The 26,813-nt window shown below is 35.0% G+C and overlaps 1 protein-coding gene across 1 annotated transcript in view; it reads right to left on the bottom strand.

Annotated features, from left to right (window-relative positions):
- The window catches only part of LOC128664413 (dynein axonemal heavy chain 3-like), a 2,586,207-nt gene that overhangs the window by 1,449,840 nt on the left and 1,109,554 nt on the right, over positions 1-26,813 (bottom strand). The gene's annotated exons all lie outside the window — the stretch shown is intronic.

Below are 26,813 nucleotides of genomic sequence, written 5' to 3' on the forward strand. Positions count from 1 at the left end.
CCCTAATCTGCCCTCCCTAACATCGCCGACACCTAACTTCAAGTATTAACCCCTAATCTGCCGATCGGAGCTCACCGCTATTCTAATAAATTTTTTAACCCCTAAAGCTAAGTCTAACCCTAACCCTAACACCCCCCTAAATTAAATATAATTTAAATCTAACGATATAAATTAACTATTATTAAATAAATTATTCCTATTTAAAGCTAAATACTTACCTGTAAAATAAACCCTAATATAGCTACAATATAAATTATAATTATATTGTAGCTATTTTAGGATTAATATTTATTTTACAGGTAACTTTGTAATTATTTTAACCAGGTACAATAGCTATTAAATAGTTAATAACTATTAAATAGTTACCTAGTTAAAATAATTACAAAATTACCTGTAAAATAAATCCAAACCTAAGTTACAATTAAACCTAACACTACACTATCAATAAATAAATTAAATAAACTACCTACAATTATCTACAATTAAACCTAACATTATACTATCAATAAATAAATTAAATAAAATTCCTACAAATAGATACAATGAAATAAACTAACTAAAGTACAAAAAATAAAAAAGAACTAAGTTACAAAAAATAAAAAAATATTTACAAACATGAGAAAAAAATTACAACAATTTTAAGCTAATTACACCTACTCTAAGCCCCCTAATAAAATAACAAAGACCCCCAAAATAAAAAAAATGCCCTACCCTATTCTAAATTACAAAAGTTCAAAGCTCTTTTACCTTACCAGCCCTTAAAAGTGCCCTTTGCAGGGCATGCCCCAAAGAATTCAGCTCTTTTGCCTGTAAAAACGCACGTTTTTGAACGTTTTTGAAGCTGGCCGCGTTCGTAAGCACCGCTGGTATCTAGAGTTGCAGTGGCGTTAAATTATGCTCTACGCTCCCTTTTTGGAGCCTAACGCACTGAAAACCCAGCCCTTCTGTGAACTCTAAATACCAGCGGTATTTAAAAGGTGCGGGAGAAAAAAAGCAAGCGTAGCTAACGCACCCCTTTGGCCGCCAAACTCTAAATCTAGGCGTTATTAAGGTAATATTGTTTGAAAACACACCTACATGTTTAATATATGGTGAGATATACCAACTGCAGCAAATAATGCAAGTAATTAAAATAATCCATTCAAATTTGAATTCTGTTTATTAGAATATCCTTAGGGACCAACACCTCTTAGAACTGTGTTGCAAGGGACCCACCGCAGCTTTGCATTTTTTTTTTATTCTTGAGCATTGGTGTTTTAATTTCAGTGGTCTATTGATTTATCCCCTTTTGCTCAAGAAGGAAAATCCCAACATCTTAAAAATATAATTTTAAGGCTATATAAATACCTTTTCAATAGCCCTACAGATAAATTAAACACTTTGAAATGGTAATATAAAATTATCAATCGTATGTATAAAGAAACCCTCTGCAAAATACTTTCATTATTTATTTTGACCCCTTTTATTGTAATTTAATTCGAAACGTGCAGAACACTGTTATATTCCACACAGCCATTGGCTGCACACTCTAGTGACCTATTTATAACTGTCCCTAATTGGCCAATGCAGAGAAGGTCACCTAACATTTACACTTATTGTGTAAATAGTTAAACAGTTAATGAAACTTCATTCTATTTAGCATTTGTTTAGTGTTTAATTTCCCTTTAAGTTTACCTAAACCACATTTGTCTGTAATGTGGAAAGCATTCCTATTTAAAATATTCAAAACTTTAGCCAACATTTTTTCATTTAGTTTTTAAATGAGGTTACATTTTATTCCTTGAAATATCTTGCAATTAAATTAAAAGTGTTGTAATTTATGATAAAATTGTATTAAAAGTGATTTGAACTTTTAAAAATAGTAAATGCAATATTAAGGGGTTATATACACCATGGACATGAAAAGCGTTAGTTTCATGGAAGTTCTATGAGACTTACCATCGGAATAAACATAGGGCCAGATTATGAGTGGAGCGCAAAATATCGCTTATGGGAGTGCAATTTTTGTGCTCCACTTAGTAATACCAGAGCGCGCAAATATGCACTGGTATTACAAGTTAGGTACAATTGCATGGAAGGTTTGTGCTCACAAGAGTGCGCTTCCATGGGCTCCAATGAGAGCCTTGTTCTAATGTCGTGAGACATGGCATGAGAACCTAACGCAGTGAACGGGTAAATTGTGCAGCGATGGGCATCAAAAGTTAAATATATAAGCATATTCATATATATTTATAGATAACATACGGTTCCCTATAGATCGCAATGTAAAAGCACACCCCACACCCACACATTTTTTTTATTTTTTTTAAAGATGCTAAAAGAAATTATTTTCAAACAGGGACCTCACATTTTATTTTGGAGGCAATTGGGGGACATTTTTAAAAATATTAATTTTTTTGAGCACCATTTGTAATGGCTGGTTATTTGCTGAGGCAAATCTGCCCGTTTACAGGCGCACAATAAATTAATGCTCCACTTGTAATCTAGCCAATAATGTTAAACATAAGAAAACTTTTTAGGTTCCATTAAGTAGCATCTGATTCAAGGAAACCCATCATCATAATATGATTCTCTAACGTTTTTAAAGTATAAAATACAAATTAATAAAAGAGTAACCAATAGCCCATTTACTCTACCAGTCAAGGTTTTTGTTCCTTTTAGCACATTGCCATGCCTACTTATCATAAATAATAATTGGTAATGTTTCTAACTTTATTTTGTGTACTCTGTTTGCATGCAGCAGTGATTAATATATTATTTTCCTAAAATATGGATGACTTTGGTCAAAGGAATAGTATAATTTAACCAGTGGTACACATCTTGTGGCTTTACTAGCAAAAGCAATTTATACATTCTTCTTGTTGAAAGTTTTTTTAAATAAATTCATGTAGATTTTAAAGTAATCTTTAGTGTTGCTTAAAAAGCACACTGCACTGTCTTCTCTGCCTGCTCCAGTTTGGCATGTGTTGCAAAACGTTTTCCTTTTCCTAAAATGAGTCCCGTGAGTTATTGCCACAAACCTTTTAATAGTATCTCCATGTCACAGACTAAATATATATATATATATAGTATATACATACTGTATATATATATATATATATATATATATATATATACACACACACACACACACACTGTGTATATATACTGTATATGTATATATATATATATATATATATATATATATATATATTTATATGTGTGTACATATGTAATTATATATTTATATGTGTAGTAATGTATTTACAGACATATATATATATGTATACACATAATCACATATATATATATACACACACACACACATACTGTGTATATATACTGTATATGTATATATATATATATTTATATGTGTGTACATATGTAATTATATATTTATATGTGTAGTAATGTATTTACAGACATATATATATATGTATACACATAATCACATATATATATATATACACACACACACACACACACATACTGTGTATATATACTGTATATGTATATATATATATATATATATTTATATGTGTGTACATATGTAATTATATATTTATATGTGTAGTAATGTATTTATAGACATATATATATATGTATACACATAATCACATATATATATATACACACACACACACATACTGTGTATATATACTGTATATGTATATATATATATATTTATATGTGTGTACATATGTAATTATATATTTATATGTGTAGTAATGTATTTACAGACATATATATATATGTATACACATAATCACATATATATATATACACACACACACACATACTGTGTATATATACTGTATATGTATATATATATATATTTATATGTGTGTACATATGTAATTATATATTTATATGTGTAGTAATGTATTTATAGACATATATATATATGTATACACATAATCACATATATATATATATATATATATATATATATATATATCGGTATATATATATTTATATATGTGTGTGTTTGTGTGCATTGGAGCCCTTTGCAGTCAAGTAGATGAAAACATGTAAATTCATATTTATGCAATAATCACATTTTCCTAAATGAGTCCCATATATGTTGTAGTAATTGCCCCAAACCTTTTAATAGCATCCCCATGTCATGGACTTTGAATTGTTATACTACTTTCTGCCTCATGTACTGCTGAATCTTCCTCTGATCCCCCCACCAGTCATATTTCCCCCTTCTGCCTCACATCAAAGGTGTTTTTTCTCTATCCTCTCACACCTAACTTTTTACATTACTCCCCTCACCTTTTCAGCCATTACATTCCTTTTCATCACAACATATAGTCTTGTACCTTACTTATATTATTTGTGCAGCTTCTAAATCTAAGAGAAGCTGACAGTGGCTGTCACATTTTTTATATGACATCATATCCTATCACAAAATAAACTAGGGCCCCATTACATATGCAGCGTTGACCGCAAAAGCCGACGACGCCAGTTTTTCCCCGGGTTTGGTATCCTATATACAGTTCCGCATATAAATGCGGCACGTATATTTCACCCATTGCCAGCAATTTTTACTCCCATAGGCTAACATGGGACGCGTCGCAAATCGGTATCCAATATTCAGTGCAAGGACTTACGTGACGAAAATGGAGAAATCTTACTCCATTTTTACCTCGCCATAAAAGGCAGTCGTAGCAGGCCTTGCACTGAGTATGGGGGCACCGTAACTCTCGAAAATGCCTGCAAAAATAAACTAACACCTAACGCATGCACAATGTCTATCTACCTGTCAACTGCAATCCCCCACGCAATAACTAATAAAGTGTATTAACCCCTATATCCGCCATCAAACCCACACAGCAAGTAGCTCTCATCCTATTGGCTGATTTGTACAGCCAATAGGATTTGAGTAGCTTTCATCCTATTGGCTGATTTGAATTTGAAGAATCAAATCAGCAAATAGGAATTCAAAGGACGCCATTTTTAATTGTGTCCCTTGAATTCTCTATCCAGTGTGCGACAAAGATCATACGAAGAGGATCCACCATGCTTCATGGCTCCGTGGTCGCCGGTCTTCAGTTCCAGGGTCGCCGGAACTGGACCTTCTTCGCCGGACTTCAGGAATGGTGAGTAGCAACCTGGGGCTTAGACTTAAGCTTTTTTAAGGGTTTGGGGGGGGGGGGGTATTTTATTTACATAGGGTGGGCAGTAAAAGAGCTATGCCCAACAAATGCCCTTTTCAGGGCAATGGGTAGTTTAGGGTTTTTAGTGTTAGGTTATTTTATTTGGGGGGGTTTGGTGGGTGGGGGGTTTTACTGTTAGGGGGGCTTTGTGTATTTTGTTGTAAAAGAGCTGATTATCTTGGGGCAATGCCCTGCAAAAAGCCCTTTTAAGGGCTACAGATAATTTATTAGAGTAGGGTGTGTTTTTATTTGTGGGGGGGCTTTTTTATTTTCATAGGGATAAGGTATAATTTTTTTAAAGTTTAGTAATTTTCTTTTTTATTTTATGTAATCTTAGATTTTTTTTATTTTCTGTAATTGTAGCTTAAAGGGACAGTCTACTCCAGAATTTTGATTAGACTGTCCCTTTAATTTATACTTATTTTATTTGTATTTTTAAAGTAGTGTTTTTTTAATTTAATAGTAACTTTAGTATTTTGTAAATTAGGTAATTTGGGTTCATTTAGGGGGGGGTTAGGTTAGGGGTTAGGTTAATTGTGTCGTGGGCTTTGGCGGTTTAGGGGTTAATATTTTAATAGGTTTATTGTGTTGTGGGCTTTGGCAGTTTAGGGGTTAATAGTTTTAATGGGTTTATTGCATTGTGTGTTAATGGCAGATTAGGGGTTAATAGTTTTAATTGGTAGTTTGCGATGTTGGAGTTGGCAGATTAGGGGTTAATAATTTAGTTATTACTTGCAGTGTGGGTTTGATGGCGGATATAGGGGTTAATAGTTTAATTAGGCTTATTGCGTTGTGGGGGGTTGTTGGTCTAGGGGTTAATACATTTATTATTAGTAGTGAGAGGGGGGATAGCGGATATAGTGGTGTTTACGTGTCGAGCTTATTTTTGGGAGGCGTGTTAGACTATTACGGGAGATTTAAAATTTTATTTACTTTTCTTAGGCGCCGGCAGTTTCTAAAGTGCCGTAAGTCACTGGCGACTCCAGAAATTTGTATTTACACTCATTTCTGGACATCGCTAGTTTATCAGACTTACCGCACTTTATGAACTGCTGGTGCAGTATATGTAATAGCCCAATGTGCGAAGTGAAAATTATGGGCGGTGCGGATTGCAACGCTTGCGCTGAAGCCTGCACCGTATATGTAATCGCGCCCCTGATCCATAAAAATACTCACTTTGTTGACCCGCTCTTTGCAAATGCAGCAGAATTATGCTAGGCCAAGCAATGACATGAAGCTGTGGACTTAGTAGCAGTCCCTCTCCACTTATCATTATAACATGAAGAAGTTAATAAGAAAATCTTAATCTCTTAATGTATTTTTAGCTTTGTGGTTGCATCTAATGTGACTTTAACAAAAAATGTTTAAAAAGTTTTGCAAGTAACCCCAGATTTATTTTTTCTATATAATGTTGATGTAGATTATCCTATTACAGTGAACATTTTGAAAGAAAGGAGAGTACAAACTTCTATTAAAAACACAATTATGTTTATAATTGCTACAATCTGTAAGCCTGTTATGCAGCTCATTATTTGTCTGATCTAAATAGGGCCCCGGGTGCTTTATTCTGTGGAAAAAATAGTATAGCATCTAATAAAAAAATCCATGACTTTATGTTGTAGTTTTTAAAAATGGCTTTTAGCATAAAACAATATTATTATTGTATTAAAGTGTAGCATATTGTTACTACTGATGAAAATGCATATTTTTAAGGATATATTGACCCTGTGGGATACTATCAGATTATTTTGTACAGATAGCAATATAAAAAAAATATATGAATGAAAATGTAGAAAACGAATACAAGTAATTTAAATGCAACAGTTAAGCATTTAGGAAAGTATGAAACTAAGATATCATTAAAAAGATTATACATATACATTGAAGAAAAAAATAGTTATATAAAAAGACAACATTTTAAGTTCATAATGTTGCTATTACTGCAAAGTAGTAACTTGAGATAGTAAATTAATTTTAAAGAGACATTGAAGTCCCCCTTAAAATATTTACTTAAAGGGACATGAAACCCAAATATTTTCTTTTGTGATTTAAAAAGAGTATGCCATTTTAAACAACTTTGAAATTTACTTCTATAATCTCATTTGCTTAATTCTCTTGACATACTTTGCTGAAAAGCATATCTAGATAGGCTCAGTAGCTGCTGATTGGTTGCTGCACATAGATGCCTTGTGTGATTGGCTCCCCCATGTGCATTGCTATTTATTCAATCAAGGATATCCAAAGAATGAAGCAAATTAGATAATAGAAGTAAATTGGAATGTTGTTTAAAATTGTATTCTCTACTTGAATCATGAAAGAAAATATTTGGGTTTAGTGTCCCTTTAAGCCTTGCAAAAGGGAATGCAAAATATTATGATTATCTTTTATTTGTTAAAGTGAAGGTAAACTTTCACAAATGAGTGCCCAGTTTAAAAAAATACTTTTAAAAACACAGGCAATTTCATTTATGAAAGTTTACATTTCAGCGGTTTTGTTAAAATACTTACCTATTCTTCTTGCAAGCCGGAGCAGCGATTCCCCTGCCCGCAGTTCGTCTCTTCTTACGAATCCGGCTTCCTCCAATCACGACATGGCCTCAGGAAATGTTTGCTCTGGGGGGGGGGGCTTGATTGGAGGAAGCTGGATTCGTCATTGCTGATGCAAAAAGAGACTACTTGTGGGCAGGGGAGTGACTGCTCCAGCTTGCAAGAAGAAAAGGTAAGTATTTTAACAAAAACTGTGAAATGTAAGCTTTCATGAATGAAAGTGCCTCTGTTTTTAATATTTTTAAACACCGGCACTCATTCGTGAAAGTTTACGTACCATTGCATTCCATAGTGCTAAAAAGGGGGTTATAGAATTTCTTAAAGGGACATGAAACCCAAAAAAATTATTTCACGATTCCGATAGAGAATACAATTTTAAACAACTTTCTAATTTACTTCTATTATCTAATCGGTTTCATTCTCTTGGCATCATTTTTTGAAGGAGCAGCTATGCACTACTGGTTTCTAACTGAACACATAGGTGAGCCAATCACAATCAATATATATATGCAGCCACCAATCAACAGCTAGGGCCTAGGTTCTCTGCAGCTCCTGGGCTTGTCTAGATAAACCTTTCAGCAAAGTATAACAAGAGAAGGAAGCAAATTAAATAATAGAAGTAAATTGTAAAGTTGTTTAAAATTGTATTCTCTATCTGAATCATGAAAAAAATGTTTTGGGTTTCATGTCCCTTTAAGCTTGTAAATAGTGTTACAATCTGGACACTAAGGGCATGAACGCCAAAAATTCAACAGCATGAGAAAAATATGCAAAATCCTTGGGACATTTTTAGACATTGTGATGTTATTTATTTATCTCAACTTCACATCCAGAACCCTGCATAGTCAGAAAAAGAGCTTGCAAGCTAGATATTCTATTTGTAAAATTCTTTGAGGGATCTCGCAGTACTGACAAGACTTCTTAAATTATCTGGCATGAGTGGAAAGAGTTAGATCTTTGGCCCTAGGTTTGACAATACACATTAAACTACACTAAGATTATGAGTGGCGAGCTAACAGTTACGTGCAAGCTATAATGGGTTTATCGTGGTTGTTTGCATGCGTCGGATGTATCGCTCGTATTACAAATTGAAAGTAAATGTGAATGTGTGAGTGCAATTTTGATTTACGCTAGAATGATTATTGTGATCTCAGAGCTCTGGTTAATGTTTGCGTGTCACAGAACACATAAAATATTCATTGAAAAGTATGTTTACACTCATAATAACATTATCTAATAAAAAATATTTAAAAAAAATATTGCACAAAAATGTTATAAGGGCTCAAACATATGAGGGCTCAGCAAAAATAATGACTGCAAAGGGCTTTACCATAGAGATACATACTGTACATATATATGTCTAAATATGTATGTGTATATTTATGTATGTTTATATTTGTGTACATACAGTATGTAATTGTGTATTTATAGTCATATATACACATATAAATACATAAATACATATGAACACATATATAGACATATAGTCAAGTAGATGAAAACTTGTAAAATCATATTTAAAGGGACATGAAACCCAAAAATTTTCTTTCATGATTCAGATAGAGAGTACAATTTCAAACAACTTTCCAATTTAATCCTATTATTTAATTTGCTTCTTTCTCTTGTTATCCTTTGCTGAAATGTTTATCTAGGAAAGTTCATGTGCAGTAGAGAAACTAGGTTCTAGCTGTTGATTGGTGGCTGCATATATAAACTGATCATCATTGGCTCACCCATGTGTTCAGTTAGAAACCAGTAGTGCACGGCTGCTCCTTCAACAAATGATACCAAGAAAATAAAACAGATTAGATAATAGAAGTAAATTAGAAAGTTGTTTAAAATTGTATTCTCTATCTGAATCATGAAATAAATTTTTTGGGTTTCATGTTTCTTTAAGCAATCATATTTAATTATGCAATAATCATATTTAATTATATTTAATGTGTTATACTGTGTATTTATTGTAAATATTTGACATTCCAATGTTCTGCACACAGGGAAATATGTTTCAAGTCTTAAAGTTAAATTTATTGACATTTTGGGGATATATCTCCCCTTCTTCAGAACAACAATCACACACAAAAACCGTGCTTAAATAGTGTGCAAATAACATAACCTCCCACTTCCTGTGAAAAAAGCACCACAATTATACATCATATCCAGTATACAATGGTAAATACAACTTGGTGACCCGGAAGTTATCACAATGTACTTCCGGTTTGTGACTTGCTGAATCATTCTACATAATGGGACAACCTAACACAGCCTAACTAGTGTTTTAACAAATAATATTTAAGAATATACTTTCTTGTATCATGCATATCAAAACCTCTTATGCCGTTACTAGCAATAACCTATTCGTGTAAACCAGAAGTTGTTAATTTACATCACTTCCGAGTTTTGTGACTCCCGGATGCTGTCACACTACAGCACATCCGGTTTCATAAAACCCGGAACTGTCTCCAACTTATAAGTTCCGATCAGTGCCATGTTTCTCTTCTTAAAAAAACCCAGTGATTAACCAAAACTACCTATAATTATACCCTAAGGTAAGTGTTTACATACAATCCTAGTATATATTCTACCTAAGAACTGGAATGGCATAATACAAAGTGTATCACAGTGATAATATACATTTGTATTTCACTTCAAGTGATCATATCAGATTAACTTTTTCAAAATAAACCTAATATATACAAATATATGTACAGATATAGGATTTAACTAGTGTATGTCATGTTTAGTTCAGACACGTAAAGGATGATAAGTAAAGGATGATTAACAATGTTGCTACATATTGTTACATTTAACACTACACCCAGCACCCAGTCCTATGGTTTAAAAAAAGAGATCATTGCATATACTTCGAGGTAATGTATATATAGAGTATTCGGTCTATTGTACCAAAATATTATCAGAAATATGCATTTATGAATAAAGAGAACATATTATTCTATGTGAAGAACATTGGAATGTGAAATATTTATATTTTCATGTTGGATTAGCACACTTGAGAATATGTGATTGGTTTTGGAAGAATAGGGTGTTAGTTTTATTTCTCCACTGATTTCTATGGGGGAATATGTTAATGCAGTTGTGATAATATAACTTTGGCTTTTAGCGTGCATCAGGGTAGTGCACTAGCAATTTTTTTTTACTTTCAACTTGTAATACATGTGCTACCAAACGCATGCAAAAAACTTATTTCTAGCTGTTAGCACACGAGTGCGAGCATTAAATACTGCTCCACTCATAACCTGGCCCTAAATAGCTTACATTCTAGAGGTTTAGAGGTGGCTGACACACAAGGTGTTGTGGTTTCTAGTCTTAGCTTGAAGAATGCTTTGTAGTTGCAGAAAAAGTGAGAAAAGACAGATGAAAGTTTATTTTAATGGGTTAACATTATAAAGAACTTTAAGGCAAACAAGAGCAGAGTCCAGGAATGGGCCAAAGGTCAGGTACCATAAGATCAGTCCAACAACAAGGTACCAAGCGGAAAGGCAAGAGCAATGTCCAGCAGGCATAGGAGGAAAGGCCAGGACAGGATACCAGATAGATGCAGAAGTGAAAATTGGATTCTGGTAAGCTGACATTTTTACCACAAGCGCAGGAGACTCATTAGGCACAGGATACCCAGCAGGCACTGTTGGTGAGGCTGTCACAGGATCCCAGGTAGGTGCAGTAAATACAGCAGGATTTAGGTAAGCTGCCATTGATATAGCAGGATACAGGAAACTCAGTAGGTACGGGATGCCTAGTGGGTACTCTTAGTGAGGCTGACAAGGGATACCAGGTGAGTGAAGTAGGTATATAGTGGAATACAGGTAAGCTGTCACTGGTACAGCAGTATGCAGGAGACTCAGCAGGCACAGGATGCCCAGTGGGTACTTTTAGTGAGGCTATCATGGGATACCAGGTGAGTGCAGAAGGTACAGAGAGATAAAGGTAAGCTGCCACTAATACAGCAGGATACAGGAAACTCAGCAGGCTGTCACTGGATACCAGGTAGATGTTGCGGTGCAGCAGGATTCATGTAAGCTGCCACTGGTACAGCAGGATACAGGAGACTCAGCAAGCTTAAATTGGATACCAGGTAGGTGCAGGGGTTATACAGCATGATTCAAAAGTTTGCCAGTGGTACAACAGGATACAGGAGACTCAGCAGGCTGTCATGGGATACCAGGTAGGTGCAGTGGGTACAGCAGGATTCAGGTTACCTGCCACTGGTGCAGCAGGATACAGGAGACTCAGCAGGCTGTCATGGGATACCAGGTAGGTGCAGTGGGTACAGCAGGATTCAGGTTACCTGCCACTGGTACAGCAGGATACAGGAGACTCAGCAGGCTGTCATGGGATACCAGGTAGGTGCAGTGGGTACAGCAGGATTCAGGTTACCTGCCACTGGTACCGCAGGATACAGGAGACTCAGCAGGCTGTCATGGGATACCAGGTAGGTGCAGTGGGTACAGCAGGATTCAGGTAAGCTGCCACTGGTACAGCAGGATACAGGAGACTCAGCAGGCTGTCATGGGATACCAGGTAGGTGCAGTGGGTACAGCAGGATTCAGGTAAGCTGCCACTGGTACCGCAGGATACAGGAGACTCAGCAGGATGTCACAGGATACCAGATTACAGGAAAGCAAAACCAGGAATAGGAGTTCAGGAAAGTATTAGGTAAACTCCTCAATAACTCAGCCCAGAATGGTAGGCTGAGTGGATTTATATACAAACTGGTGGGAGTTGCTGTAATTAGGCATGGCCCCTTTAAATCAGCACAGTACACAGCTGTGTACACCTAGGGAGAGCAGCAGAAGACAGAGCTGTACATTCCACGTGGAAGAGCCCGTTGTGGGATTGCTCAGGTAAGTTTCTGACACACAGGCAAATCAAAGAGGATAGTTTGCATGGTATGAGGATGATACATATTTAAATGTGATTCTTCAACATGTATCAAACCAGTGTAGGGACTGACAGATATTGAGGTTTTGAGTTAAATTGATTACTCTGGTAATGGCATTCATGATACATACGAGGTGGATGAAACTGGGACTGTGAAGATCACTCAGAAGTAAGCTATCAAAGTGAGAAAAGATTACTGAAAGAATTCATAATTTTGCTGTTTTTTGGGTAATGAAAGAGAGAATTCCAGAGTTGTTACATAGGATTTGGTGATTGCTTTGATTATTCAGCATGAAAGAAGGTGTTGAGTCCAATTTGTCCACAAGACAGGGAACTGCAATAGAAGTGATGTTTACAAAGTTCTCCACCATGAATTATTTATTAAGTCATAAGGAGGAGGTGGCAAGCAAACGGTCAGTTGTAGCGATATTGAGCTGTATGTAATGTGAGGAAACCCAGGAGTAAACTGCTGACAGTTTGCAACCTGGTTTAGTAAGGAGAGCATGATGTATGCAGAAGCAAGAAAGATAGTAATTTTATCAGCACAGAGATATCACTGAAACAAAAAAGGAAACTTCACATTTCCCAAAAAAAGTATACAGGTTAATGACTACTCTGCATGAGTGAAGAATACATTATTTAAAACATTTTATTATAAAAGGAATAAAAAATATATAAAATTAGTCAGACTGTCCTTTGTTTTTGAAGACATTTTGAGGCTTTATAACAGTGCTTTGACAAAGGATTAAGATGTGTGCTGGATGAGAAAAAAAAAGCCAGCGCAGAATATATTAGAACTCTTTCAAAATTGGTGAAAAATAATCCCAGGTTGCTTATGTCATGAAGCTGATTGAGATGATGTAAAGAGTGTGCAAAACCATTGAACTGATTGAATAATGTAAAATAAAAAATAGCTTTGGAATTTTTAACATTTTGTTGTTCAGGGTATAATTCATTCTGTGTGATTTCATATTTTTGAAGACTTTACTATTATGTGCATACAAGAGTGGAACTGTCAATGCTGCTGTACATTAGACACACAGCTTTGCAGGTATATTTTAAGTCAAAGAGTCATATCACTTTGTAACCCTCCTCCTTTTACCCTCTCTCACTTTCTCTGAATTTCCTTTATCACTCTATTGCTTCCACCCTCCCAGCCTCCTCTCTTTCCCCTGCTATTTTCCTCTTTATTGTCCCTCTTACAACTTATATGGTTTATGTAAAATTTAAAAAAGAAACACTTTTTGTTAATATTACTACATTTTAAAGGGTTTTTGCCCTTTTCACTAAAGCATTTTATTTCCGTTCCTTCACTATGGCTTAGTTTCCATCACTGTTGTAAACTGTGTGTTCTAGTGGTAACATAAAACATATCCACGCACTTTAATGGACTGTGATACAAATGTAATATGGCAGGCTGTATAGAGTGTGATTGTGAACCAGTCTTCTTGGCCTATATGAATCTATGTAGAATAAAGAAATCCTGAGTTGCTGACATGGCCTAGACTTGAAGCTTATATATAACTTGTTTTGATTGAAAAAATGCTGAACAAGACAATATGTATTCTAAAAGAACAAATGACTCATCCGTGGTTTAGGCATTTGTTGGACCGGATACATCTGGACAGGAATAAGAGACCCAAAGACAGTTTTGCAAAAAAAAAAAACTAATGTAAGAAGTGTATATGAAGGACAACACAATAAAAGAGAGACATTGTAGAAACATCATAAGTGACTACACATAAGACAGGGATTTCAGCACTTTATTTTTATTAGGTTCCAATGACCCAGCCAAACTTAAATATTTGGTAATAATCACAGTGTAGTATTGTTCTTGCAAGCATACAACAGGTGTAGGATCTACTGATAATAGGCTATGCATAAGAACCACACCAAAAAAGTACACAGAAAGCGTTAAGCCTTAAGTCTTGAAACATAAGTTTGAAGCATACAGAGATGAGTATTATGCAATGTTACCTCTAGAGCAACACCTCTACCAGAGAATGGCTATGCACATTTGCATAAATCCGCCATCATGGTAAGCCATGAGGATCTATGTTTGTTAGCTATACCACCTTTTAAAAGGCAAGTGCAAGTTGTAAATACAATTATGATTGCAAACACAAACAGATAAAGTAAATTGCATGTAAAACATACATTTAAGCACATAGATAGAGATGCATCCGTTTGCCCTGAGGAAACCCCATGAAGCTGTGGTCACGTGGGGGGTGAAACGCATGTCGACAGTGATGTACACAGAGCGGGCTGCTCTGTCTTGGATCAAGCAAGTTTGAAACAAAGTTGCAACAAGAGGAAACAAAGTTGGCGCTTACAGCAATTTGTTTTGATGCTCACACGTTTGCGTCTATACCTATGAGGAATATCTAAGCTGGAGCCGTGAGTTGCAGCATTGGTGGGATGGACTGTTACCCCTCCTGATAAGTAACTATATGGCAATGTTATATGACACACGGTCATGCTTAAACCTGGACGGTATTCATTTATGGTATTGACATGTTTGGAGGAAACAATCCCGTAGATGTTTAGGATCAGCCATCAACCTAACCAAGTCCTGTAATATTAGGACGCATTTACAGCATAATTAATCTATAGGAGACCTCTAGCGTGTTTATGTTATTTTACCATATGTGCTTGTCCTATTTACATCTTTAGTTGCAACCTATTGTTTGTATTTTGGGACCTGATTTTGGGGGGCTGAACATAGATCCTAATATATAAGATTAATTTCATGACACCGTATCCTATTTTGATAATAGGGGTGCCCTCTGAAATAGGTGTTGTCCGGCACCCGCTGGTCCAACTTTACCTTGTAGAGCATGCTCTATCTATGTGCTTAAATGTATGTTTTACATGCAATTTACTTTATCTGTTTGTGTTTGCAATCTTAATTGTATTTACAACTTTCACTTGCCTTTTAAAAAGTGGTATAGCTAACAAACATAGATCCTCATGGCTTACCATGATGGCGGATTTATGCAAATGTGCATAGCCATTCTCTGGTAGAGGTGTTGTTTGCTCTAGAGGTAACTTTGCATAATACTCATCTCTGTATGCTTCAAACTTATGTTTCAATAATTAAGGCTTAACGCTTTCTGTGTACTTTTTTGGTGTGGTTCTTATGCATAGCCTATTATCAGTAGATACTACACCTGTTGTATGCTTGCAAGAACAATACTACACTGTGATTATTACCAAATATTTAAGTTTGGCTAGGTCATTGGAACCTAATAAAAAGAAAGTGCTAAAATCCCTGTCTTATGTGTAGTCACTTATGATGTTTCTACAATGTCTCTCTTTTATTGTGTTGTTCATGATAGTTTAAGGGTCTGCACTTTCATCCTTTATATAAGGTTTTTTCTAAGTTAATATTTTATACTTAGATCTATTTAAATTAATTCTTAAGCCTGACTCCCCTTATGCTTAATATTTTTTGTGTATATAGAGGATCTGGGACTTAGATTCATTGGACTTCTCAATTCAAGGGCAATTGTGCTGTTTGTATATTAAGCTGAAACTCCCAGATCTTCTATATTGTTCGGGCTGAAGTTGACAGGAATCCCCAGCCAAAGTGCAACATATATGATGCACTGTCTGGTGATGTAGTGATTTATTTTATTTTTATATAAACAAGTTGTTATTATACATTATTATTTAAGATTGTTCTTTTCTTTTTTGAATAAACTATTATACTTATTAAGAATAGCAAGGAGTTCAATTCCCGTGAGGAAAACCATAGAATCAATAGGTGATACTCTCTTCACATCCCTCTGACAAACACTGTTCTCTGAGAGGAATTGGGCTTCAAAATGCTGAGAAGCGCACATCACATAAGAAAATCAAGCACAAACTTAATTCACCACCTCCTTAGGAGGCAAAGTTTGTAAAACTGAATTGTGGGTGTGGTTAGGGGTGTATTTATAGGCATTTTGAGGTTTGGGAAATTGCCCCTCCTAGTAGGATTGTATATCCCATACATCACTAGCTCATGGACTCTTGCCAATTACATGAAATAAATTGTGTTTTACCTTTTACAGATATGGCTAGAATACAGTGTATGGATTCTTATTTTTGGCCACCATGGAAAGCTTTTTGGGGCACAAGCCGTAACACCAGGAGAAGAGATTATACGGAAAGAAAGTCAAACTGTTTGGTGGGGATGGGTGAATCGAACATGAGGGGGTCGATCCGATAAAAATCGTCGCCTGCAAAAGTCGGCGACGCCAATATTTGCGCGGGTTTGGTATCCTATATACGGCGTAACCTAGAAGTTACGCGCGTATATTTCTGCCGTTGCCCGTAGTTTTTTGGGCCATCGGCAGGTATACCAAACCCGCGCAATTTGGTATCCAATATACAGCGTAAGGACTTACGTGGCGAAAATGGAGAAATCTTACTCCATTTTCACCTCGCCACAAAAAGCAGCCGTAAGAAGCCTTACTCCGACTATTGGAGCCCCATAACTCCCTAAACTGGCTGCTAAATAAACCTAACACCTAACGCATGCGCAATGTCTCTCTCCCTGTCAACCGCGATCTGCTAAATAAAACCTAACACCTAACTCATGCGCAATGTCTATCTCCCTGTCAACCGCGATCCCCCGCTGCAATCCCTAATAAAGTATTTAACCCCTAAACCGCCGCCATCTACATAAACTAACCCCCTACTGTGAGCCCCTAAAACCACCACCATTTAACTGATCTATCCCCTAATGTGAACCCTAAAACCGCCACCATCTAACTGATCTATCCCCTAATGTGAACCCCTTACACCGCCGCCATCTATATTAAAATTATTAACCCCTAATTTAATCTACCCACCCTGCCGCCAGCTATATTATCTATATTAACCCTAAGTATATTATAGTTAATATAGTTATTACATTATATATATTAACTATATTAACCCTAATTATAGTTTTCTTTGGGGCATGCCCCACAAAAGGCCCTTTTAAGGGCTGGTAAGGTAAAAGAGCTTTGAACTTTTTTTAATTTAGAATAGGGTAGGGAAATTTTTTATTTTGGGGAGCTTTATTATTTTATTAGGGGGCTTAGAATAGGTGTAATTAGTTAAAAATCTTGTAATCTTTTTTTTATTTTTTATAATTTAGTGTTTGTTTTTTTTGTAATTTAGTTTAGTTTATTTAATTGTATTTTTAGATAGATATTTGTAGTTTCTTTAATTTATTGATAGTGTAGGTGTATTTGTAACTTAGAAACATAGAAACATAGAAACATAGATAGAAACATAGAAACATAGATATTGACGGCAAATAAGAGCCATAGGCCCAGCAAGTCTGCCCGACCTTACCTAACAGTATAAACTTATCTAGTTCGTAGGATAGCCCTATGCTTGTCCCATGCATTTTTAAAGTCCCCCACAGTGTTTGTTGCTACTACCTCTTGAGGAAGTTTATTCCATAAATCAATCACTCTTTCTGTAAAGAAGTGCTTCCTCAAATTACTCCTGAATCTACTACCCTTTAGCTTGAGCTCATGACCCCTTGTTCTTGAATTTTCCATTTTATGTAAAATACCCACAGCCTCAGTTTTACTAAACCCTTTAATGTACTTGAAAGTTGCTATCATATCACCTCTTTCCCTTCTCTCCTCTAAGCTATACTTAGGTTGATTTTACAGGTAATTGGGGAATTACTTTAACTGGGTAGCTATTAAATAGTTAATAACTATTTAATAGCTATTATACCTAGTTAAAATAATTAACAATTTACCTGTAAAATAAATATAAACCCTAACATAGCTATAATGTAATTATTAATTATATTGTAGCTATCTTAGGGTTTATTTTATAGGTAAGTATTTAGATTTAAATAGGAATATTTTAGTTTATAATATGAATTAGATTTATTTAATAAGAATTTAGTTAGGGTTGTTAGGGTTAGATAGAGTTAATATAGTTAATATAAATACTATAGTAACTATATTAACTATATTAACCCTAATATAATTAGGGTTAATATAGTTAATATATATAATGTAATAACTATATTAACTATATTAACCCTAATATAATTAGGGTTAATATAGTTAATATAGCTGGCGGCGGTATAGGGGATTAGATTAGGGGTTAATAATTTTACAATAGATAGCGGCGGGGTAGGGGCTCACTTTAGGGGGTAGGTAAGGTAGATGGCGGCGGTGTTAGGGGCTCACTTTAGGGGGGTTATAGATTTAATACAGCTGGCGGCGGTTTAGGGGTTAATAATTTTATTAGGTTGCGGCGGGCTCCTGGAGCGGCAGTTTAGGGGTTAATACATATTTTATTGTTAGGATAGTGAGGGGGGATAGCGGATAGAGGGTTAGACGTGTCGGGCTATGTTAGGGAGGCGTGTTAGACTTGTCGGGCTATGTTAGGGAGGCGTGTTAGACAGTGCGGGTGATTTAGACTTTAGTCAGGTTTTGTAGGCACCGGCAGTTTCTAACGTGCCATAAGTCACTGGCGACGCCAGAAATTTGTACTTGCGCAGATTTCTGAACATCGCTGGTTTATCAGACTTACGGCACTTTAGCATCTGACGGCGCAGTATATGGGATAGCTCGAGTTGCGAGCTGAAACTGCGGGCGACGCGGGTTCCCTCGCTTGCGCCGCAAACTACGATCTATATCGGATCGCGCCCGAGTTCGATAACAGGATAATTACACATGTGATGGCAACACCTATTGTAATATAGCCAATGTGACTGTTAATCCAGGATATCTTTGGACACCCCCATCAGGACTAAAGTATCGACCGAATTACTGTTTATATGATGATACCAGAACTATACAAATCCAAAATCTGACTTCAATACGCTGTGCTGGAGTCAATTTGGGGTATATATGGATAACTGTCCAAAAAAGAATACAAACTATACAACATTAGCACAAAATAGTTCCACACATCTACCTTATACATATACCAAGGGAATAATTGTGTATAATATGTCAAACTTGAATGTATTTCTGTGTTATAATGCTTCCAAAATTAGTAATCAAAATTTATGGGCACAATATATTATTTTAATTAATAAGAATAGTACAGTTATTGATCCAGGAAAAATTAAAAGGATACCTTCAACTTGTAGAAAGGTTGGATTAAATGTACAAAATATCTTTGTAGATGTACAAGTTCAATTTCCACGAACAACAGAGTGTAAAATACGAACTTGAAGGGCATGGTATGATACCTTGTTATAATAATACGGTACAATTGCAGGAACACTTAATGGATTTAATATAGAAACTTTAGCAAATAGATTACAAAATGTGGGACAAGGCATGTACAAGGCTTTAGGATTTCAAGCTAGATGGATGCCTAATACATTTAAGACACAACAAAAACAATTAGATATTAGTTTTGATGTATTGGATTTAGTTAATGCCACAACCTATTGGGGGGAGGATTTGACTCATAATTTATCTTCCTTTATTCATTGGACAGTGTGTAGTATTAAAACATTATATCAAAACCAACAAAAAAATGCTGCTCAAACTAGATTGATAACTGGTAATTTAGGATTATGGAAACAATTATTTAACATAAAAAATTCCAACATGTGGATAAAATTGGAAAGTGCTTTAATCAATTGTAATGATACAGTATGTAAAGGAAATGTACAATTATATAATATTACCGACATAGATATTATGTGCATATGGATAGCTTTACCTATCGATTTAGGAGGTACATATTGGATGCCTCAGTTTAAAGGTATCTAGGTTTAAAAGGTTGTACTATTTGTCTGTCGTTGTGTTCAATAAATTATTAAATACCACATTTTGCTGCCTTCCTTCTTTGGATTTTTCTGGATACTGTCAGGTCTTGGTGGTGGAGACCTTGGTTGACGTGCAGTGGCCTGTTGTGCTGGACTGGCTTTGTTCTTCTCAGTTTAAAGGTACCCATATTGATACTAATAATTTAACATGTGATTTAAATTTATGTGAAGAGATGATAGAAGGAGTGGTATGTACTGTTCATTCCAGACTATATGAACCATGTTTAGTGCAAAATACTATTAACGTCTGTGATTGGATAATCCTACCTATACAATGGAAAATGTTGATTGAAATAGCTTCACAAACACTAATTTACTAATGAGGAGGTGATACCTCATATGCAATTACCTTTTCCTGGATGTATATCTAATCTTACTATATTTAAATGAGCAAATAGGACCTATATATTACATCCAGAACTTCATATAAATGTGAGTTCCCTGTGGCTACCAAATATAATGATGATTCCCAATTGGAATTTATCTTTTTCAGCATTACATCATGAGTAGATCAGAATTGGTAGACACATATAAAATTGTTGAATCAGACTTTGCAATATCAAATTATATACACAACTATAATTGGACAGGATTTAGTTACAATAGGCTCAAATATTTAAACAGATTCACCATCAGCTACTCAGATGCTAACTTGAATAATTCACCCAGTATTGGTGATAGCAATCCTAATTTGTATATTAACGTTATGGAATTGCTACATGGCTTATTGAATGTTCTGCAGACTTTTGAGTCATGGCATATTCATATGGTCAATAAGATTGGTTCAAGAACCGAATGTGATACAAATGTGATATGGCAGGCCGTATAGAGTGTGATTGTGAACCAGTCTTCTTGGCCTATATGAATCTATATAGAATAAAGAAATCATGAGTTGCTGACATGGCATAGACATGAAGCTTATATATAACTTGTTTTGATTGAAAAAATGCTGGAAAAAACTATCACCTAGATTTAGAGTTTTGCGTTAGAAGTGGTGCGTTAGCTACGCGTGTTTTTTTCCCCTGCACCTTGAACTTGAATCTGATTGGCTGATTCAATCAGCCAATCAGATTTTTCCTACCTTAATTCCGATTGGCTGATAGAATCCTATTCGAGGGACGCCATCTTGGATGACGTCACTTAAAGGAACCTTCATTTGTCGGGAGTCGCCGGAAGAAGAGGATGGATCCGCGTCGGCTGCTTCAAGATGGTCCCGCTCCGCGCCCGATGGATGAAGATAGAAGACGCCGCCTGAATGAAGATGTCTACCGGTCCGGATGTCCTTTTCTTGCCGGATAGGATGAAGACTTCAGACCCTCTTCTGGACCTCTTCTTGCCGGATAGGATGAAGACTTCGAACCCTCTTCTGGACAGATCGGTGATAGATAAGGTAGGGAGATCTTCAGGGGCTTAGTGTTAGGTTTTTTAAGGGGTGTTTGGGTTAGATTAGGGGTATGTGGGTGGTGGGTTGTAATGTTGGGGAGGTATTGTATGTTTATTTAAATGCAAAAGAGCTGTTTTCTTTGGGGCATGCCCCGCAAAAGGCCCTTTTTAAGGGCTGGTAAGGTAAAAGAGCTGTTAAATTATTATTTTAGAATAGGGTAGGGCAATTTTTTATTTTGGGTAGGCTTTGTTATTTTTTTAGGGGGCTTAGAGTAGGTGTAATTAGTTTAAAATTCTTGTAATCTTTTTTCATTTTTTGTAATTTAGTGTTTGTTTTTTTTGTAATTTAGTTTAGTTGATTTAATTGTAGATAATTTTAGATAGTTTAGTTAATTAATTTATTGATAGTGTAGTGTTAGGTTTAATTGTAACTTAGGTTAGGATTTATTTTACAGGTAATTTTGTAGTTATTTTAACTAGGTAGCTATTAAATAGTTATTAACTATTTAATAGCTATTGTACCTAGTTAAAATAAATACAAAGTTGCCTGTAAAATAAATATAAATCCTAAAATAGCTACAATATAATTATTCGTTATATTGTAGCTATATTAGGGTTTATTTTACAGGTAAGTATTTAGCTTTAAATAGGATTAATTTATTTAATAAGAGTTAATTTATTTCGTTAGATAAAAATTATATTTAACTTAGGGGGGTGTTAGTGTTAGGGTTAGACTTAGCTTTAGGGGTTAATACATTTATTATAGTAGCGGCGAGGTCCGGTCGGCAGATTAGGGGTTAATACCTGAAGTTAGGTGTCGGCGATGTTAGGGAGGGCAGATTAGGGGTTAATAAAAATTATTATAGTGTTTTTGAGGTGGGAGTAAGGCGGTTTAGGGGTTAATACCTTTATTATAGTGGCGGCGAGGTCCGGTCGGCAGATTAGGGGTTAATAAGTGTAGTTAGGTAGCAGCAACGTTGGGGGGGCAGATTAGGGGTTAATAAATATAATATAGGGGTCGGCGATGTTAGGGGCAGCAGATTAGGGGTACATAGGGATAATGTAGGTTGCGGCAGTGTGCGGTCGGCAGATTAGGGGTTAAAAAATGTATTAGAGTGGCGGCAATGTGGGGGGACCTCGCTTTAGGGGTACATAGGTAGTTTATGGGTGTTAGTGTACTTTAGAGCATAGTATTTATATTTATAGCTTTATGAACCGACGTTAGCCCATAAAGCTCTTAACTCCTGACTTTTTTCTGCGGCTAGAGTTTTGTCGTTAGAGTTCTAACGCTCACTTCAGCCAAGACTCTAAATACCAGCGTTAGAAAGATCCCATTGAAAAGATAGGATACGCAATTGACGTAAGGGGATCTGCGGTATGGAAAAGTCGTGGCTGGAAAGTGAGCATTAGACCCTTTCCTGACTGATTCTAAATACCAGTGGGCAGCCAAAACCAGCGTTAGGACCCCCTAACGCTGGTTTGGACGGCTAATGCAGAATTCTAAATCTAGGCATTAGTATTCTAAAAGAACAAATGACTCATCCGTGGTTGAGTCATTTGTTGGACTGGATACATCTGGACAGGAATAAGAGACACGAAGACAATTTTACAAAAAAAATATATTGTAAGAAGTGTATATAGAGGATCTGGGACTTAGATCTATTTAAATTAATTCTTAAGCCTGACTCCCCTTATGCTTAATATTTTTTGTGTATATAGAGGATCTGGGACTTAGATTCATTAGACTTCTCAATTCAAGGGCAATTGTGCTGGTATTAAGCTGAAACTCCCAGATCTTCTATATCGTTCGGGCTGAAGTTGACGAGAATCCCCAGCCAAAGTGGAACATATATGATGCATTATTTGGTAATGTAGTGATTTATTTTATTTTTATATAAACAAGTTGTTATTATACATTATTACTTAAGATTGTTCTTTTCTTTTTGAATAAACTATTCAATTATTATTTATTAGGCAATACATGGACATACTTGTTATTAACACCAGGTTACAGCAGCAATAAAAACAAAGCCATAATGCTTAAATCTAGTAAAGGAGTTAAATACATAGTCAAAGTTGTGCTGAGCAAATCAACAGCAGGCATGCATGTGCATGTTCCAATCACAGGCTATATCCTCATCTGCAGTAGAATAAAGGGGGAGGGATTCCAGAATTGTAGCTTTGACTTCATATTCAACCCTTTTAAAGTGGTTAAATACATAGTAAAAGAACATAATGTGTTTAAAAATAAGAGTAAAAGTTTTAAAATATTTTATTTTACCTTCAAAATCTACTTTTATAGGGTACACCGATAAATCATTATTGATAATCTAGTCATCTGACATTGGCTCAATATAACTTTTTTTCCATGAAGATTTTAGAATAGCTTAAGAAAACACTAAAGCTAGATTAAGAGTGGTGCTCTAAATGTTGCGCACAAGTGAAAAGGGGTTTATCGCAGGTTTTTGCATGCTTTGGGTTTTTCACTAGCTTGAACACAATTGAAGTTAAAGGGACACTATACTCAAATTTTTTCTTTCATGATTCAGATAGAGCATGCAATTTTAAGCAACTTTCTAATTTACTCCTATTATGAATTGTTTATTTGTTCTCTTGTTATCTTTATGTAAAAAGCAGAAATGTTAAGCTTAAGAGCCGGACCATTTTTGGCTGAGAACATGGGTTATGCTTGCTAATTATTATCTAACAAAAAAATTTTTTAAAAAATTTGCACAAAAAAGTTATAAGGGCTCAAAGATATAAGGTGTTATAAAAGAAAAGACAGGTAAAGGGCTTTAACATTGAGATACATTCTTATACATGTCTAAAGATATACGTATTTATAGATATACAGTATATGTCTATAAATCTGTACATATGTATTTATGTATATATGTATTTACAGACATATGTGTATTTATTTTTATATATATATATATATATATATATATATATATATATATATATATATATATATATATATATATATATCAAAGTGCATTGGAGCCCTTTGCAGTTAAATAGATGAAAACGTGAAAAAATACATATTACTGCAATATTCCTATTTAATAATGGTTTTAACTATGTATTTACTGTAAAGATTTCACATTCCAATGTTCACATAGCAGAATATGTTCTATGTATTTCTAAATAGATATGCCTACATATATATATATATATATATATATATATATATATATATATATAGTACCAAAATACAATCATATATATATATAGAAATATGTATTTAAGAATAAATAGAACATATTCTGCTATGAGAAGGACATTTTAATGTGAAACATTCATATTTTTATGTCAGGACTTGAGAATATGCTATCGGGTTTGTGCGAGAGTGGGTTTTTTCCACTTTTTTTGCTCTGTGGAATTATATGGGGGAAGAGGTTATCGTGCGCGTGATATTCTAAGTTTGTCTTTTCATGCGTGTCAGATTAGCATGCAAGCTAAAACAGTTTACTTTCAACTTGTAATACTAGCGCAACCCGACGTGCGTGAAAAGCTTACTTCTAGCATAGATAACACTTGAGTGGGGCTGTTAAATATCGCTCCACTTGTAATCTGGGCCTATGAGGGTTACTATAAACCTTGCAATAAAGCTTACCTAATTATAAGAAAAAAACATGAATTGCCTGGAAATATTTTACAAGTTAGTTGGGTGGGTTTAAATAATTGAATGGATGGTTATTCTGTTTGATCGGAATGTCTTAGAAAGTGGAGGTAAAAAGCAACTGTGTTAAATCACAAGTTTTCAATTTACAGATGGATTGTGATCTGGCTCTATTGGGGGGATTTACCAAAAGGAAAATGCCTTTATCAGTTGCTGACTCACTTATTTGAGCCTGAAAATGAGTTACAGATGAAAATTACCCTGGACTTATCCAACATTATTGATTGTCAAACCTTGCTCTTGCCCAATTAGTTACACAAGTCTAGGGGACAGCATTGCATGAACGGATGCTCATGTAATGATAAATATTGGGATTAATGATGAATTCCCACTACATTGAACCCTGTCCATCTGTACAATGATAAATCTGCCCCTATGTACATGTATGAGAGTGACAAAAGGAAACAAGGTCCACAAGTAGATGGGATTCACATTCAAACGTTTAATTATATAATATATCAGTAGAAGTGAAATTTCACATGTAGCAGAGTGTAGTTATTCACTCAATTTTTTCCTGTTTGTGCTGGAAATATTGTTTGTTGTCTATCTGTACTTTGTTTTTGGGGTATATGTATTGTGTTTTTCTATCTTGTAGTCTATCTGTACTTTGTTTTTGGAGTATATGTATTGTGTTTTTCTTTAGAACTGTAAAATATGTAGTTCTGGATAATTGTGCGATTAGCTTCTAATTTATTTTAACATATTGATGGGAAAAAAAAGAATATTTATAAATTATAAAAGGCAAAGAGACCTTTTGAAAAACTAAATTTACAGGAATATAGATTATTCCTAGAAAACCACACCTTTGCATCAGCAGTAGAGTAAAAGGTAATGTCAACCATGAAATAGAGAAACCTTTAATAGTTTTAGCAATTATGTGTGGGAAGACATTGAAACTCTAGTCTCAGCTGAGAAGGGACAAATTATTTGAAAGAATGGCAGTGATAAGGACACATAACATGATGAAAATGATTACCAAAAGGTTGCTATCTTCTGATCATCCAGAGATGTCTGTGCAGTCAAAGCTTAGAAACTGAAATATCTAATTTGAAAATGTGCTAAGGTAAAAAATGGCCATAGATACATGGCATTGTTAAAAGGTTTGTGGTTTTACTTTGGCGTCATTTAAAAAAACTCATTATTCTCTGACAACTAACCTACTTATACCCAGATGTTGCTGAATCTTTAAAGCATTGTCTGGTTACAGTAGTGAAGGTTGTGATAATTTCTGGCTTCCATCAATGGAATAGGAATTTTCTATGTGCTTTAATATTTGTAGTGGTGGATCCTAGTTTTGGCATTGATTATTTTTATCCTGCAATGTGCTGTGTCAGAACTGACAGTTGTTGGATAAGTTACTCTCCATT

This window comes from Bombina bombina, chromosome 6, assembly GCF_027579735.1.
Source record: "Bombina bombina isolate aBomBom1 chromosome 6, aBomBom1.pri, whole genome shotgun sequence".
In the NCBI taxonomy this organism is placed as follows: domain Eukaryota; kingdom Metazoa; phylum Chordata; class Amphibia; order Anura; family Bombinatoridae; genus Bombina; species Bombina bombina.